General features: G+C 45.4%; 1 protein-coding gene across 3 annotated transcripts in view; it reads right to left on the reverse strand.

Moving 5' to 3' along the window:
- Positions 1-17,435, reverse strand: part of FRMD1 (FERM domain containing 1) — a 114,341-nt gene that overhangs the window by 58,243 nt on the left and 38,663 nt on the right. The window contains exon 2 of one of the 3 annotated variants that reach the window (XM_075596919.1): positions 16,974-17,095. The exons of the other annotated variants lie outside the window; for them this stretch is intronic. The gene's annotated coding sequence lies outside the window, so the exon portion shown is untranslated. The remainder of the gene's footprint in view (positions 1-16,973; positions 17,096-17,435) is intronic. 3 annotated transcript variants of the gene reach the window in all.

The raw sequence follows: 17,435 nt of genomic DNA on the forward strand, positions 1-17,435 counted from the left end.
GTGGGGTCGGAGCAGAGGAAAGGCCGCGACCAGCACCACCACCCGCTCCCCCCCCTCCTCCCGCGCAGGCAGCGGGAGCGCCAGGGACAGCGGTGGGGAGAAGAAACCCCCCGCTACCACCTCCATGCAGGCAGCGGGATCTGAGGTAAGCGGCGACCTGAGGGACATCCCCGCTCCCATCTCCTGCCCCGCGGCCTGTCCCGCGGTGACAGGGGGAAGCGGGGACAGGAGGGACATCCCCGCTCCCATCTCCTGCCCCGCGGCCTGTCCCGCGGTGACAGGGGGAAGCGGGGAGCGGAGGGACATGCCCGCTCCCATCTCCTGTCCCGCGGGATGAATATGCGCTAAAGCGCGGCGGCCATTTTTTTTCCGCGACCCCGTTAGTAACGCGGTGGTCTCGGGGTGGACCCCGAGACTCGCGTTATAACGGGGTTTAGCTGTATATATATATATATATATATATATATAAAACAGAAAATAGTCGTGTTAGTCCAGTTGTGATAGTGCAGAATAAATGAGTTCAGTATTAGGTGATACCTTTTTTTATTGGACTAACAATTTATGTCATAGGACAAGCTTTCGAGAGTTCTCCTTTCTTCTTCAGGTCTAGCAATACTGATATACACACTATATATATATATATATATATATATATATATAAAAAACAGAAAATAGACGTGTTTTATATATATATATATATCTTAACCCCGTTATAACGCGCTCCTCGGGGGCCATCCGATCAGACCGCGTTATTACTGGGGTCGCCCGAATTTAAAAAAAATGGCTGCCGTGATCAGGGACTCCGCGCTGCCGAAGGGGGAGGGCTGAGATAACTCTCCTAGAGCCCAGCGTCGCAATGGCAGGCCCCCGGACTCCCCCCCCCCCGTCCCCACAGCACTTACCCTTACCCAGCATCTGCAGCAGTTGATCTGTGAAGAGAAGCTGCGTGGGGGAGGAGAGCTCAAGGGATGTCAGCTGTTTCTGAGTTCCCGGGCAGGGATCAGCTCCTTTCAATTCTCCCCCACAGCAGCAGAGATACAGGCAGGGAGAGGGGGGGCAGAATTCCCCCCCCCACAGCAGCAACGACAGCAGAATCCCCCCCCCCCACAGCAGCACGAACAGCAGCACGCACCCCCCCAAACCACAGCAGCACACCCCAAACCACAGCAGCACCCCCCAAACCATAGCAGCACCCCCCCCCACACCCCACAGCAGCACTTACCCAGCATCTGCAACAGTTGATCTGTGCAGAGAAGATGCGAGGAGGAGGAGAGCTCACGCAGCCTATGCTGGGATGTCAGCTGTTTCTAAGTTCCTCGGCCAGGGATCAGCTGCCTTCAATCCTCCCTCATAGCAACAGAGATACAGGCAGGGAGAGGGGGGGGGCTCTCCCTGAGCCCAGCGTTGCAGCGGCAGCCCCCCCCCCCCCCAGCCTCACGCCGATCCCCCAGCCTTGCACCGTTCCTCCCCCCCCCCCCTCCAGCAGCCCCACGATGCACCCAAAGGTGGGCTGACAAAAAAAGTTGGGGGGGGGGGGGGCCTGTGTGTGTGGTGTGTGTGCAGTGTGTGCAGTGTGTGCAGTGTGTGCAGTGTGTGCAGTGTGTGCAGTGTGTGCAGTGTGTGCAGTAATAAATTTAAAAAAAAAAATTAACTTTTTTTAATTCGTGGTCCATGCTCAAACCGCGTTATAAGCTGATCTGCGGTATAGCAGATCGTGCTATAACTGGCTTGAGCTGTATATGTGTATATATATATATATATATATATATATATACAGTTATATTTGCATATATATATATATATATATATATATACACATTTATTTGACAACTTTATATAGATTGTAATACAAAAATGTATGTGGTCTACAAAATGAGGAATGGAGAAACGTAATCAGTCACCTCTGAACCACAAGAGATCTCAGCACACGTAATTAAATTGTAGATGCCAAAAAGCGCCAAGTAATAAAAATACACAGATGTACCTCACCACTTATCCAGAGTCCTTTAAGCAGTCCATCTGTCAAGCTGTGTTTATGACAGATTTCAACCTCTTAACCTCAATTAAGTACCAAAAGCTGACTAAATACATACAGAAGCATTCATTACTGATAAAGTCAATCACTTGTCTCTGTGGGCGCCTACAATTTATATTAGCTGATGAGCTTTTCTAAGACAAGTCTACTTCACGATTAAGTCTCTCAGCCAAAGGTTGACCTAAATTAAGTTTATCACCATCAGCAAACGAGCACATGAAAAATATGCCTTTTTGTTTTACAGAATCATTCAAGAGATTTAAACAAAATTAACTATGTGTACTTTAGTAAATGTTAATGTAATTTTAACTGCATTTTTCATGGTCTTTCACATCAGTTCTACTTTGCTGCACATTATGTTGACATCAAAATACATATAAATTCACAATAATAGCTATCAGTTTTTCACCCAAAAACATTGCATGCGTAGCCCATGCTCCCCGCCTCCCCCCCCCCCCCCCCCCCCCCCCGGTCACAGATTGTACCTCTAGGGTGTATTGAGGGCTGGCTACATGTAATTGGGTGGTGCATACCTGCTTGGAACAGGAGGGCCCGAGTCTCCCGTGTTGGTATGGGGGATAACAGGGCCAGGCTTCTGGGGTATATGCCTCCATTCTTTAGTGGTTGTGGTGCAGCGCCTCCATTCTCTGGCGAAACCTAGGGGATAGGTTGGAATCTTCCCAGAGAAAGCCCTGGTCCCAGGGCGAGAGATTCCAAACTCACACAGTCTTATATAAAGCAGTAATGTCTTTATTGTCTTTTCTCAGTGATGCAGCACACAGCAGCAGTTCATGGGCAGTATTAGTCACGGCAGTACACAGGTATCTGACCTCCTCTCCTCTTCCTGCAGGATTTGTACCCCTGCAGGATGGCTGTAACGGGGCCTCAATACGCCTACCTCCACCCGAGGGTAGGCCCTCTGGGTGAGGCTAGATTTCCCCCCATCACCTCCTGAGCAGGGTGAGGAGCATTGGTCCACTATAGCTGTATCAGCTCTACTCAGACGGGCTCTGAGTTCTTCTCTCCTGTCTCCTCCAAATTCACTCAGCTCTCTCTCTCTGAACTGTGCAGCTCACATACTCCTCTCATCAGCTCCCAGGACAGACTGGACTATCTGTCACATTCTCCTCTCTCATCAGACTCACGACCTCCACACTCCAGCTACTGACTCTCCAACAACTCTCACAGAACTCAACAGCAACTGACTGACTCAGACACACACAGGAGCAGCCCACTAAATAGATATAGCCCTGCCCCTTATGATGTCAGCAGGACCTCCCCTTTGTCTCAGGCCTGCCACAGAGTCAGGGGCCTACCTCTATCACTCAAGGCAGGGCTTGGTGGGGGGAAAACCCATGATTACTACTGATGCCTGCCATTACCAGGGCTTACTCCAGTAGGAGAAGGATAGGTAGCCCACTATTTCTTACAGGGGCTACACATGGTAAAAGCAATCGACATGTAGGGGGTAATTCTATATACAATAAAGCGGTCGTCTGGGCTGGTTTTAGCGGAAAATTCCCATAGACTTAAATGGGGATTTTCAGCCAAAAACAGTTCGTACAACTGGTTTGGCTTATAAGGCCCATGAAAAACGTATGAAGTATTGTGGATTAACATCAAGTATTAATTAAAAATATTCTGATTAATATCCTCTCTATGACCTGGAGTCATCAAGCTCTGTTAAGGCAAAAAAATTGGTATTATCGGCAAAAAATAAAAGTGGTATTTTTATGGTTTGTAATCAACGTTGTATGGCTAAAACTACCACTTTATGTTTTTAGCGGGGACGTTAAAAATACCAGGACTGGCACAAACATGGCTAAATACAGCAAATGTTGTGCATTTAGTGTATTTTAGTGGCTAAAAGCCTTATTAGCTTCCCTCGGCTAATATAGGGTTATTATCTATTACTCAAGAGTGTGGGGGCTTATGTTTGTTAACAAGTTGGGGGGGGGGGTGTGGTGTTGAGTGTAGTTGCCCCAAGGAGGGTGGTTAGGCTCACGGGGGACGGGTACAGGTGGTAAGGTTGAAACCGTTATTTGCCTTAGTGGTTGGTAAAGCATTGCAAGAATTGTTTACTAGTGACATAGGCAGCCAATGCAGTGTACTTTCATTTTAATATTAACTCTTTTGAAACCAGTGGTCCCACATAAGGCTTAATGTAATTTTTACCACAGGGTTATGTAATCAATATTACATAATCCTATGGTAGAAGTATGACACTACCTTCCCCCATGTATGACACTACCTTCCCCCGCCCCTCCCGCGAGCGCTTGCGAAATTTTAAAGGACAACCCGCGCTCATGCTTGGAGAGCTCTCCAAGCATGAGCAAGCTCAGCGCCAGCGGGGACAAAACCTAAGAACATTGGCAGAGAGACAGGCAGGATAATTACAAACAATTGTGATAGTGTGTGAGAAACCCCATATCCGCATCAAGTCCTCTTGTTTTGGTGACTATCAATATCCCCACCTCAGCGCCACCCCTTGTTTTTGTGGTGAGCACTCGTGATACTCATTTATTCTGAGAGAAATATATATATATATTTAGTGAAGATGACCTAGGCGCAATAGGGAAGAGAACAGGAATGTGAAAAATTATATAAATCCACACTATATTGGAAGTGTGGATTTATATAATTTTTCACATTCCTGTTCTCTTCCCTATTGCGCCTAGGTCATCTTCACCAAATTCTCCTTCTCAGCGGTGGTGGGGCCGTGGACCTAATTGGCAGCATCTGAGATAGGGACAGGTAGTCACGGGTAGCACCTCCTCCAGATTTATATATTGTGTTATTAATCACTTTATATTGTGTTGATATTTAATTTTGATGCGCTATTGTTTTTTCTTTTATATATATATATAGATTATATATATATATATATTAGAGAAAATAAATTAGATTTATTGAGAGGTAGAGTGGTCAAATGGACCTATGCTCTCAGGTGAGATTAAAAAGCATACAATTAAAACATATGGTTGCAAATTGTATCAGTGAACAAGCAGTGTGCGGTATAGGATCAGAGGCAGGAAAGTGGGGCATCAATGGTTAATGAAGCAAACAGTGAGGGTAAGAGCCTTGAGAAAGTCACTACGTGTGACGAAACATGTTGGAGCGTCGTGACGCAGTGTGAGGAGGCGGAGCATTGATCGTGGGCTTGATACTAGGAAGCAGCAATGGTTTCAACACAGCATATCCACTCTAGACCTCTAGCTTTGACTAAGGTCTGATACGCGGAAGCTAACACTAACACAGAAGGGATTTTATCTTCAGCGTGCCAGGAGGCATTATCATCCCACAGCGAAACTGGACTACACGTGTAAGGAACCAGTTGCGTGTCCAACAAGGTCTGCGGTCAGTACACCATATTCAATATCTGAGAAGGGACATTCTCTATTGGTGATATTTGAACTCTGACTGCTTGTGTCACACGGCTGTTCATGGACTGTATCTGGTATAGATGACTTAGGGCTGGGACCTGCTGCGCCCGGCAGCGCGGGCGGCCGCGTGAGCGTTCCCCACCAGCAGGGGAATCCTCCAGAGCCGGTCCCAGTCCCCCCTCGCTGACGGCTCACTACGCACTGTGACGCGTCAGCCGCCACGGGATTCAAGAAAATGGTGATCCCGAGCGGCAATGCGTCACGTGGTGCGCTGATGAGCCAATCAGCGGTGGGGGCAGGAGCGGGAGCTGTCAGGAAGCAAGGAAGCAAGGTAGGAGGTGTGTGTGTGCTTTTTACCTTCCAGAAGCAGCCCGTGGAGGGAGGGGGGGGAGTAGCGGGTCCCTCCGCTCATGCCACGCCCCCTATCTCGTTCAAGCCTCCCACTCCCGCCCACCTCCCGCTCCCTACAGACCGCATATCGCGGTCTGTGTCTGTCAGCGCCCCGCCTGTCTGCAGTGCGGGCGCGCTGACTGAGGGAGCGGGGCCTTAGCCTTACCCTCACTCTCCATTTGACCACTCTACCTCTCAATAAATCTCATTTATTTTCTCTATTACATCACGGAGCTAGCGCTTCTTTCTTTTTGTTTTTTTGCATTAATTGTGGTCAGGCTTGATCACTGCTGAAGCTTTTGCCTCCCCTGTTAGGCCTTGGGCGTGCCGAGGCATGCTGCTGCTCGAAATGGAGCCCCTGCAGCCGCAATGAGAGCGGCTTTAGCAGGGGCTCGCGCACGCGTCCGCACGCTTGGGGAAGGGTGTGTCTCCCAGAGTTTTGAAATTTGGCGCTCGCCGGAGCGCAGGGCTGGTCACGTGAGCGGTTCGCCCAATGAGGGCGAACCAGCTCCGTGACGTCACTGGCCCGCCCCCAGACCCGCCCCGCCCACGGACGGCGCGCTGTGTAAGGCCAGGGAAAACACCGCTTTCCCTGAGCCTCAGCGCGCCTCCGCACTGTTTGGGGCACTATGTCCCAAGCCTAAGGATTGTTCCTTATACTGGACTGTTTTTCATCATTTTTGAACATTGGATTGACACCTTTTCACTTTTTTCACAGCATACGTGTCTTATTTCAATTACATTTTTCATTTTTTTAACACTATATTGTCTTGCACACTCCACTATATATTATTCACTATCTAGCGCTACTATTTGTTTGTGTTAGATATAGATGTAAATGTAAACCCTACAGTCTTGAAAATGCAAAGCCAGCAGTATAACCAACTTCCCACTGATGATACCCATTAAGGTTGAAACATGTCTGTGAATGGTTTCTCTGGCTTTGCATCTGATTCCCAAGCTGTGTTAACAGCGAGCATTAGCGTATATGGGCTCCATGTAACAATGGTTTTTCAGACAAAAGGTGACACATTGTGTGCTCATTTGCATGTAATTTCCCAGAAGCCCTTGGAAGCACTGTATGCTGGGGATAATGGTGAAAGGTGGCAAGGTTGCAGATCTGTCTAAGACATGCAAATGAGCATACAGTAATATTTCAATTTGATATATATATCTATATATCTATATCTATATCTATATATATATATATACACAGTGGTTGACAAATCACCAAAAAAATCTACTCGCCGAACAAAAAAATCTACTCGCCACCTAGTACCACTTGTGTGCTGCTTGGGCCAATAGGAGTTCGCCACGATGTTAAATCCACTCGCCCGGGGCGAGCAAATGTATAGGTTTGTCGAACACTGTATATATATATATATACAGCTAAACCCCGTTATAACGCGGGTCTCGGGGTCCACCCCGAGACCACCGCGTTACTAACGGGGTCGCGGAAAAAAAAAATGGCCGCCGCTTTAATGCAGATTCATCCCGCGGGACAGGAGATGGGAGCGGGCATGTCCCTCCGCTCCCCGCTTCCCCCTGTCACCGCGGGACAGCCCGCGGGGCAGGAGATGGGAGCGGGGATGTCCCTCCGGTCCCCGCTTCCCCCTGTCACCGCGTGACAGGCCGCGGGGCAGGAGATGGGAGCGGGCATGTCCCTCCGCTCCCCGCTTCCCCCTGTCACCGCAGGACAGCCCGCGGGGAAGGAAATGGGAGCGGGGATGTCCGTCCGGTCCCCGCTTACCTCTGATCCCTCCACGTGCCCGGTGCTCCCGCTGCCTGCATGGAGGTGGTAGCGGGGGGTTTCTTCTCCCCACCGCTGTCCCTGGCGCTCCCGCTGCCTGCGCGGGAGGAGGGGGGGGAGCGGGTGGTGGTGCTGGTCGCGGCCTTTCCTCTGCTCCGACCCCACCCCCCGTCTGTGTAGAGTGAGAGAGTGTGTGTGTGTATGTATATATGGGAGAGAAAGTGTGTGTGTGTATATGGGTGTGTGTATGTGGGTGTGAGTGTGTGTAAGTGTCTGAGTGTGTGTGTAAGTGTGTGTAAGTGTCTGTGAGTGTGTGTGAGTGTCTGTGAGTGTCTAAGTGTGTGTAAGTGTGTGTAAGTGTCTGAGTGTGTGTGTAAGTGTGTGTAAGTGTCTGTGAGTGTGTGTGAGTGTGTGTGAGTGTGTGTGAGTGTCTGTGAGTGTCTAAGTGTGTGTAAGTGTCTGAATGTGTGAGAGTGTGTGTGAGTGTCTGTGAGTGTGTGTAAGTGTGTGCAGTGTGCAGTGTGCAGTGTGTGTGCAGTGTGTCAGTGTGTGCAGTGTGAGCAATGAGCAGTGTGTGTGCAGTGTGTGTGCAGTGTGTCAGTGTGTGCAGTGTGAGCAATGAGCAGTGTGTGTGCAGTGTGCAGTGTGTGTGCAGTGTGTCAGTGTGTGCAGTGTGAGCAATGAGCAGTGTGTGTGCAGTGTGCAGTGTGTGTGCAATGTGTGTGCAATGTGTGTGCAGTGTGTCAGTGTGTGCAGTGTGAGCAATGAGCAGTGTGTGTGCAGTGTGCAGTGTGTGTGCAGTGTGTCAGTGTGTGCAGTGTGAGCAATGAGCAGTGTGTGTGCAGTGTCAGTGTGTGCAGTGTGAGCAATGAGCAGTGTGTGTGCAGTGTGTCAGTGTGTGCAGTGTGAGGCATGGGCAGTGTGTGTGCAGTGTGCAGTGTGTGTGCAGTGTGTGTGCAGTGTGTCAGTGTGTGCAGTGTGAGCAATGAGCAGTGTGTGTGCAGTGTGTGTGCAGTGTGGCAGTGTGAGCAATGAGCAGTGTGTGTGCAGTGTGCAAAAAATGTATATATATATATATATATCACACACACAACTATAGATATAGGCAATACAAGATAAGTCATCCTTGGAAAGGATACTATATCACATTAATAATGTACAACGCATTACAGTAATATATAAAACCCTTTGTAGCCTAAGAAGCCAGCTAGTCATGCTCAACCTATGACTGTGATAGCTACTAATGGATTTATATTTGCACGTATACATATGATGTTTTTTATATATATAATATGTGTATAAAAAAAAATATCAAAAATGGCAGGACAGGAAGTTGCCTATATCCCAGCTTTCAAATGCTATCTAGGTCAAAAGAGGGCAAAGAGATTTTCACTAGAAGAAAGTCTGTTCAGACGTAGTTACAGATAAGCAAAAATGCAGGCGCATGCTGAATGTAAAAGTTATCTGGTACTGCCAGGTAAAATGTCTGGATTTTTAAAGACGAATGCCATCCTGGCATGATATATTGTTTTGTTACGTGCATGTACTTTATACCCTACACATAAAAACTATCAGACAAAGTTTGACTCATGGTCTTGGTAAGATAATGCATAGATTTACTCAGAGTGAATGCAGAGCCGAGATTGAAGTCCTACATAGCAAAGTAAATATGATTTGCAACAGAGCGAACCATTTAAATTTAATAACGCATTTGGCTTAACGTGTGCCAGTGTCATAATTAAGGATATATTTATTAGCTTTAGAAATTAAGGACTGAAAGCTGTATTCTAACAGGCACAATTGAGAATTATTGCAGTTCCCCATCTACAGTATATGTGTTTATTAAGGGTGCAGTGCCATTTAGCAACATGTTGGAGCAACAAAATAAAAACACTCAACTATGTTGAGTAACCAACATGTCGATGGTGCTTTTATTATTTAAGATATGTTTATTATACATGAAAAGCACAGATACTGAATATACAATATATTAGCTTTCATACCCTTAGGAAACATTACTGGAACAGTTGCAAGGTTAAAAGATCAGGACTGAGTTCTAAAGAAGGTTTTTTTTTTAAATGATTTTCAATGGCGGAATTGAACATAATGATCCATGTGAGCAGGGATACATTTATGTTAAAGGCAATCTATTTAAAAAATGACTTGCTAGCTACAGTAACTTATAACTGTTGTGAGTGACTATAACCAATGGGACTGATTTCTAGATCTAGCTGGTGTACAGGACCAAATGTGATAAGAAGTTTGCCAAGATCAAAATGTCTGATGAAGATTGTATAGACGGTGTTGATGCAGCTCATTCTTACGTCTCTCTCAGACATACAACACACCAATCTGTTTTGTTCTCTGAATTCCGTTACATCTACTACATCTTGAGTTATAGTTACGCACTCAGAGACTTACTCCCAGATTGACAAGGGAGTTTGGGGTAGATCCTCAGAAGTGCGCTAAATAAGGGCAAATAACGTTACTTTACCTAATTAGGTAAAAGACGTTATTTTTCCTTCATTAACAGTCTCAAAGCGAATTATATGCATAAATAAGGTCCATAAGGAAAACCACATCGTTACCTGTAGAAAAAGGGATGATCGTAGTGCTGAGACTCGTTTTCCCTTTCCACGGCACATAGGCATTGGTCACAGTTTAAGGTTCGTTATTAAGGTAGAGCTATTAACGGAGATTTTCATGTGTTACAAGAAGCTAATGCAAATCCTGTTATAATATTAGACATTTATTATTTTTATACTTGAACTTGAATGTTAACTTTTTCACTTAATTATATGGTATATGTCATAATGACTATATAAAGTATGGGTGTACAATAATGTATAGCCATACATACCTCAAAAATATTAATTAATATTTAATTTATATTAATGTACAATTAAAATAAATGAAGGATGTCCCCCTCCTTCATTTATTTTAATTATACATTAATATAAATTAAATATTAATTGTGAGTAAGGACAGCTTTTGGAAGGTGCTAAATATTGTAGCCTTATTATCATGCACTAACATTAATGGAGGTCTGAGGATCTATGTTGTTAGGTAAACTGCTTTACTATATGATCTGCATATGAGTAAGCCTAACGTCCGTTAACATGTAAGGATCCGTTATTTTTAAGGAAAATTCCAGGACATCATAGCACCAAGCACCTTTGGGGATATGCATCATGGATATGTTAAATTGTGAGAGCGGAATGTTAACAAATTAGCGAACTTCTGAGGATCCACCCCTTAGAGATAATCGATAGCTCGCCGTTGTCCACAGTATGGTCAAAACTGGTAACACAATTATCAGCCTCTATCTCACCAAAGAGTGGCATTTTAGTTGCATAATGTTTGTCACTGTGTTTACTCACAAACTACTTCTTGCTGTGGTTTCTACTTGGTAAAGTTATCATATTGACAATTTTGTTCAGATTCCAGATTCTGAGTCTTAAAATTATATTAAGAACTTTTTTCCATTTCATGATTTTGATTTATTTAACCTGGCATTTTGGTTTTCATTCCACTGTCACGAGTAACTAAGAACAGGGGTTGACAATTATAATAAGGCTTATGTTTATTGAGGCTGTACTAAATTGTGTTTTAAGCCCCAACAAGTATTTGTAGCACCATTGCCACTTGTATAAATGACTTATGTAAATCAATACAATAACTAATTATGGCTTGCAAAGTATATAAGGAAGTACCCATGTACAAAGTGAACGCCTGTTTTAACTATTAATATGTGTTTTAAGGGAAATAAAATAACGAGAGACACGCGGAATAGGGGTCCCAGAATGCGGCCATCGCTACTCAGGGCCTCACAAGATGGCGTTTTTGGTGGCTCTTTCCAACCCCCCTCCCACTAAGTTATTTAGCTTTGGTGTGCATGCCAAAGGGGAAGGGGGAGCATCAGGCTCCAAGCAGGACAGGGGGGCAGCTGGTAGGTCAGGCCCTTCCCTGCTTTGGTCCAGGTGCGTAAAGAAGGTGGGTTTTAGGCTTTAAATACCCTAAGCCCCAACCGTACTTTCTAATAAATCTTACCTGATGTTTGTTTCTGCACCAATGTATCCCTGCTGTCTCCATCAAGTGGCGAAAGGTCCATATGGGACCCGAAACGTTTTTATTCCACGGTTCATGGCTGTCACATTAAATGGAGAACTTCATTATGAACTTGTGAGTAGAGCTCTACTTTGTATTTCTGTCTTTGAGGAGACCTGCACTTTGAAGAAATTGTTTGTCTAGCGGTATGGACACAGGATCATAGCACCTTGCCCGCAGGACGCAATGTACCACTACTGCTAACTGGGCGAGTGAATTATTTTCTGAGGGAATATACAAGACCATGGATAACTGGCTGATGTATTTCTTTGTATTTTGGAGTATTTTAGAGGCCTGAGCAAGGAGTTAACCTTTATAAAATACATTGAGTTTGTATATTGCACACACAAAACATAAGGGGCCTCAGCGTGGCAGGAATGCGAAGAGCAATTAATTGCAAAATGCAGGGGAACAACATCTTAAACTTTCCAAAGATATTGATCTATGATATGTGCTTAATTAATCATACCCGAAAAGTTCGGTCCCTTTACAATGGGGTGGCAGTGGACAGCTAGGGAGTCAACCACAGAGCAGGAGCAAAAAAAATGAAAAAGGAGAATGCTGGGCATCTAACGATAAACATTGCCATAAGTACAGACATGCAATCAGTGTGGCGAAAGCCATCCACAAAATGTTGCTTCAGGCGAACATGAACCTACAATCAGGTCCTTATAGGAGTCCCAACACCGGTCAGCCTGAGCCCATGGATGCAGTCTTAACATGATACTAAAAAAAGCAACTTTTCTAGAAGAGTATTTTAGGGTTTCAGTATCCCCAAGAAATTAAGTGTAAGGCCTGAGACATAGTGATTTTCTCCGTGCGGAGGCGCGCTGAGGCTCAGGGAAAGCAGTGCTTTCCCTGGCCTTACACAGCACGCCGTCCGTGGGTGTGTCAGGGGCGGGTCCGGGGGCGGGCCAGTGACGTCACGGAGCTGGTTAGCCCTCATTGGGCGAACCACTCACGTGACCGGCCCTGCGCTCTGGCGAGCGCCAAATTTCAAAACTCCGTCAGACACACGCTTCCCCAAGCGTGCGGAAGCGTGCGTGAGCCCCTGCTAAAGCCGCTCTCATTGCAGCTGCTTTTCCTATCTAAATAACTTCATAACTTCAGTTCAGTAATACTGGCACGCGAGACATATTAATACATTCCGGCACGCATGACGCTCCCAATGAGACTAAATATTACCGTGTAATACTAAAATTAAGAGAGATATTAATATCTGTCTCTTAGTACCTGCTAGGCATCATGTGCCTGTAATCATTATGTGCGAATCGGTCCCACGAATACACACATGTAGTTTTTAGCACGTTCAGCCGAGGACATCTCATAATATTCTTATATTTAATAAGGTCACTCATTCTGATATCTCCTCCTGTAACCGCACCCCTGGCTCCCATAAATCCCCTCGTCAAGAAATCCTTTGAAGCTGGGCCTCCGGTGTAGAGAACATTGGTCACAGGTGCTATATTTCACACCCAATGCTCCAGACCTGGGTCCTAGCTGTCTCTACCAGCAATATACCCTTGGCCTGCAACTTAGGTATTAACATACACTACACTAATCCCCCTCTGTACTTTTCACACCCGACTTCAATCAAGCCTTCTGAAGTCCAGATATTTCTGAAAAGACACCACACATATGTGTATTTACCTAAAACTGTAGCTCATTAACCCCTTAAGCCTCCCGCATCAACCCCAGTGTATATGTTGGTGCAAACACTGGGATGAGACAATACATTTTTACAGGGGAATAAACAGTTGGATTCTGAAGCAAGGTAAAAACACATTACTGGACCCCAGTCCAGTTAACCCCTTGCTTCCCCAGTGAGAGCAGGTAGTGGCCAAACCCCCTCTCCCATGACAGGTACTTAAAGAACTTTTTAGGGTTGACCTTACTTTCTATTGCAATCCTATTTTCATTATCCATTTTTGCTAATTTGATTGCCCTTTTGCAATTTTTGTTACATTCCTTATATTTCTTATACGATGTCTCTGTCCCTTCTGACTTAAAGAATCTAAACGCCTTCCTCTTCTTGTCCATTTACCTGTTTATTTAGCCACATTGGTTTTGACATTTCTTTTATACTTATTACCCAAGGGTATGCACTGATAAGTGTGCTTTTCTAACAATGTTTTAAAGACTGCCCATTTATCTTCTACATTTTTCCCTGCAAAAACATCATCCCATTGTATTACTACTAGATTAGGCCTCAGTTTATTAAAATCTACCTTTCTAAAGTTTAAGGTCTTTGTTGAACCCAAGAAATCTAGTTTTTGATCATTTATTTCAAATGAGACCATGTTATGATCACTGTTACCCAAATGTTCCAGGACTTGAATATTTGTTATTACTTCTACATTGTTTGATATGACGAAATCCAGTATTGCCCCTCTCCTGGTTGGTTCCTCAATAATTTGGGTCATATAATTGTATTTAAGCACCCCCAAAAACCTGTTTCCTTTTGTTGTAACGCTAATCTCATTGCCCCAGTCTATGTCTGGATAATGAAAATCCCCCATTATGCAAACATGACCCAGTTTTGATGCCTTTTCCATTTGCAAAAGTATTTTAGCTTCCTCAATCTCACAGATATTTGGTGGTTTATAGCATATTCCCACAAACATTTTCTTTATACTTTTACCTCCACTGCTAATTTCTATCCACAAGGTCTCTACATTTTCATCATTCCCTTCATAGACATCATCCCTTATAATAGGTTTTAGATCCGGTTTAACATATAAACATACTCCACCTCCCCTCCTATTTGTTCGATCCTTCCGAAAAAGAGAATAACCCTCTAAATTAACTGTCCAGTCATCTGTTTCATCCCACCATGTTTCAGTAATGCCTATAATATCATACTGCTCCCTTGCAGCTATTAATTCAAGCTCCCCCATTTTATCTGTCAGGCTTCTTGCATTAGCAAGCATGCATTTATGTTTTTTTTCAGCCTGTACTATTATCTTATCTGCTCCTTCCTTTCTGCGCCCACTTGGTTTAGTCTTTAGAAGTTTTCTAGTATTATCTGTATTTACTATGGGTGTCTCACTGCTTGTCAAACTCGCACTTGCCCCCATTCTACCTCCATACCACCTTGTATCCTCATCTATTCCATTTAGTTCATTATCTGTTTCATTCCCCTCCCCCCTCCATCCTAGTTTAAAATCTCCTCCAACCTTTTTAGCATTCTCCCCCCTAGCACAGAAGATCCCTCTTCATTGAGATGCAATCCGTCCCTAGAATATAGATGGCACCTCTCAGAAAAGGAGTCCCAGTGCTCTAAAAACCCAAACCCCTCCTTCCTGCACCACTTTCTTAGCCATGCATTAACCTCCCTGATCTCTGACTGTCTCCCTGCGGTAGCGCATGGCACTGGTAGTATTTCAGAAAATACTACCTTGGAGGTCCTTGCCTTAAGCTTTTGGCCTAGATCCCTGTAATCATTTTTAGGACCCTCCATCTTTCTCTAACGTTGTCATTGGTGCCAACGTGTACCAAGACCGCCGAGTCAATCCCAGCCCCCCCCAACAATCTGTCTACCCGATCCGCAATGTGCCGAACCCGAGCACCCGGGACACAACAAACTGTTCGGTTCATGCGGTCACGGCAAATGCCCTATCTACCTTCCTAATAATGGAGTCCCCTACCACCACAATCTTTCTTTGTATCTGAGCATCCTGAGTACCCACTGTGCTGGAGGAACTATTCCCCTGGCTGCTAGAGGAATTTGTCTCCCCCAGCCTTGCCATTTCTGCCCCGACATTCCCAATATCTTCACTCAACACGGCAAATCTATTGGGATGTGTCAGCTCAGAAACGACCTTCCTCTACCTATTGCCCATGCTTCCCCTTCTAACTGTCACCCAGCTACCTACCTGGTCCTCACTAACGGCAACCAAGCTACCTACCTGCTCCTCACTAACAGCGCCGACATCTGCATCACTAGTCGAAGCAAGGGCCTGCTCAGTGAGCTCTAATTCCCTTTCAAGATTGCCAATGTCCCTCAATATTGCAAGTTGCCTCTTCAGATCAGCAATCTCTGATTCTAACGAGACCACCCACTCACATCTCTCACAGCGGTATGCTCCTTGGAACAGCTGCTCCAAGTGCACATACATGTGGCAAGATGTGCATTGAGTGGCATTTTCAATCCTGCTCATTCTAGCAACTATGAAGTTTAGAAGTACTAACAGTAAACTGTACTTCAATATACTATACCCTGTTTAACCGCTTCCTTGTTCAAACTGCTTCTGGTTCTAACTGCACACACTTTAAACAACCAGCACTTCACATCAACCACACGGATCAGTCAGTACACGCAAGCTGGTATAAGGATCTCTCAACATGGCCGTCGAGGAAGGACTTCTGTCTCACCAACATAGCCGCCGAGGCAGGAAGTCAGCCTCTTTCTGATCCAATTGCCTGCACCCTTTATAAGGCTTCATTCCCATTTCCTCCTTGCCTGTGCAAGGTTCTGTATACCTTGACCCCTGCTAGAAGGTGTCCTACCTGCCTTGTTCCTTGCCTGTTGCCAAACTCCCAAGCCTTGATGATTCTGCCTCTTTCTAGCCCTGAACCCGGAACAGTGACCCAACCATCCTGCCTTGACCTCACGATTCTACCGCTTCAGGATTCGGATCCCAGGTACGGGTCTCTACTCCACCTCTGCCTAGTGTGTCTGTCTCCAGGACAGTACATAGCAACATACACGACCGTAACACATGCTACCCAAGGAAATCACACTTGCCCGCAGATAAAGTCAGGAAACTAAGAGTTAGTCTATGTCAGTGCAAAGAGGCTAGGAACAGGGCTGCTGCTCGGTTTCATGAATTTCATCTGTAGAGTCATTCCTATGGGCAGAATCCTTAACCGTAGGTTAAAAGTGCTGAGGGACGACCTAAAGTTATGGGAAATGTTTATCAGCCAGGTTGATGACATTCAACAACTCATTGACTACCACAAAACATACAGGTATGTCCCGCGCAAAAGCAGGTTGCACGGTAGCGGGTATAGACTTTATTACAGAGACAGAAAGGCATCACTAAAGATTTTGTCATCAGGCACTTTCTGATAGTGTGGGGCAGAGAGGAGAGAAGGAAGACAGTAACCTGGGAAAGGCTAAAAATCATAGCAAAAGCAGCAGAGTAAGTATGTGCGGGGCCCTACGAATTATTGCCATTGCTTTTTTCAGGGTGTTCAGAATAGGGGAATTAGTGGCAGCATCAAAGGCAAGCAGGGACTCTGGTCTGCGGTTTAGAAACGTGATAATCAGTAACAGCTCATTAGCATGGTAAAGAAAAAAGGATACCTGGCGCTCAAAATTACACTGTGTCCATAGGAAATAAAACAGTCTCTTGAAAATCCCCCAGAGTCCAAATCATGAAGTTGATGTCGGAAGATTTTCTTCACTGCTGCAACATCCCAATCTACCTGGAAATGATAAAGAGGCACACCATTGCACAGTATTCCTGATCTTGATAGCTTCCCTTTACACCAGTTGTTCCCAAACTTTTTCGGTTCAAGGCTCCCCAAGGCAATCAGAATTTTTTCAAGGCTCCCCAAAGCGATCAGGATTTTTACGCGGCGCCCAAAGTAAAAACAAAGGTATATATACATACCTAACAGTTGCAGTGCGCAGTTGGTGTCTCTCTCAGACACTCTCACTCTCTCCGACCTCACTCTCTCTGTCTGACCTCACTCTCTCTCTCTCTCTCTGACCTCACTCTCTCTCTCTCTGACCTCACTCTCTCTCTCTCTGACCTCACTCTCT

This window comes from Ascaphus truei, chromosome 4, assembly GCF_040206685.1.
Source record: "Ascaphus truei isolate aAscTru1 chromosome 4, aAscTru1.hap1, whole genome shotgun sequence".
NCBI lineage: Eukaryota > Metazoa > Chordata > Amphibia > Anura > Ascaphidae > Ascaphus > Ascaphus truei.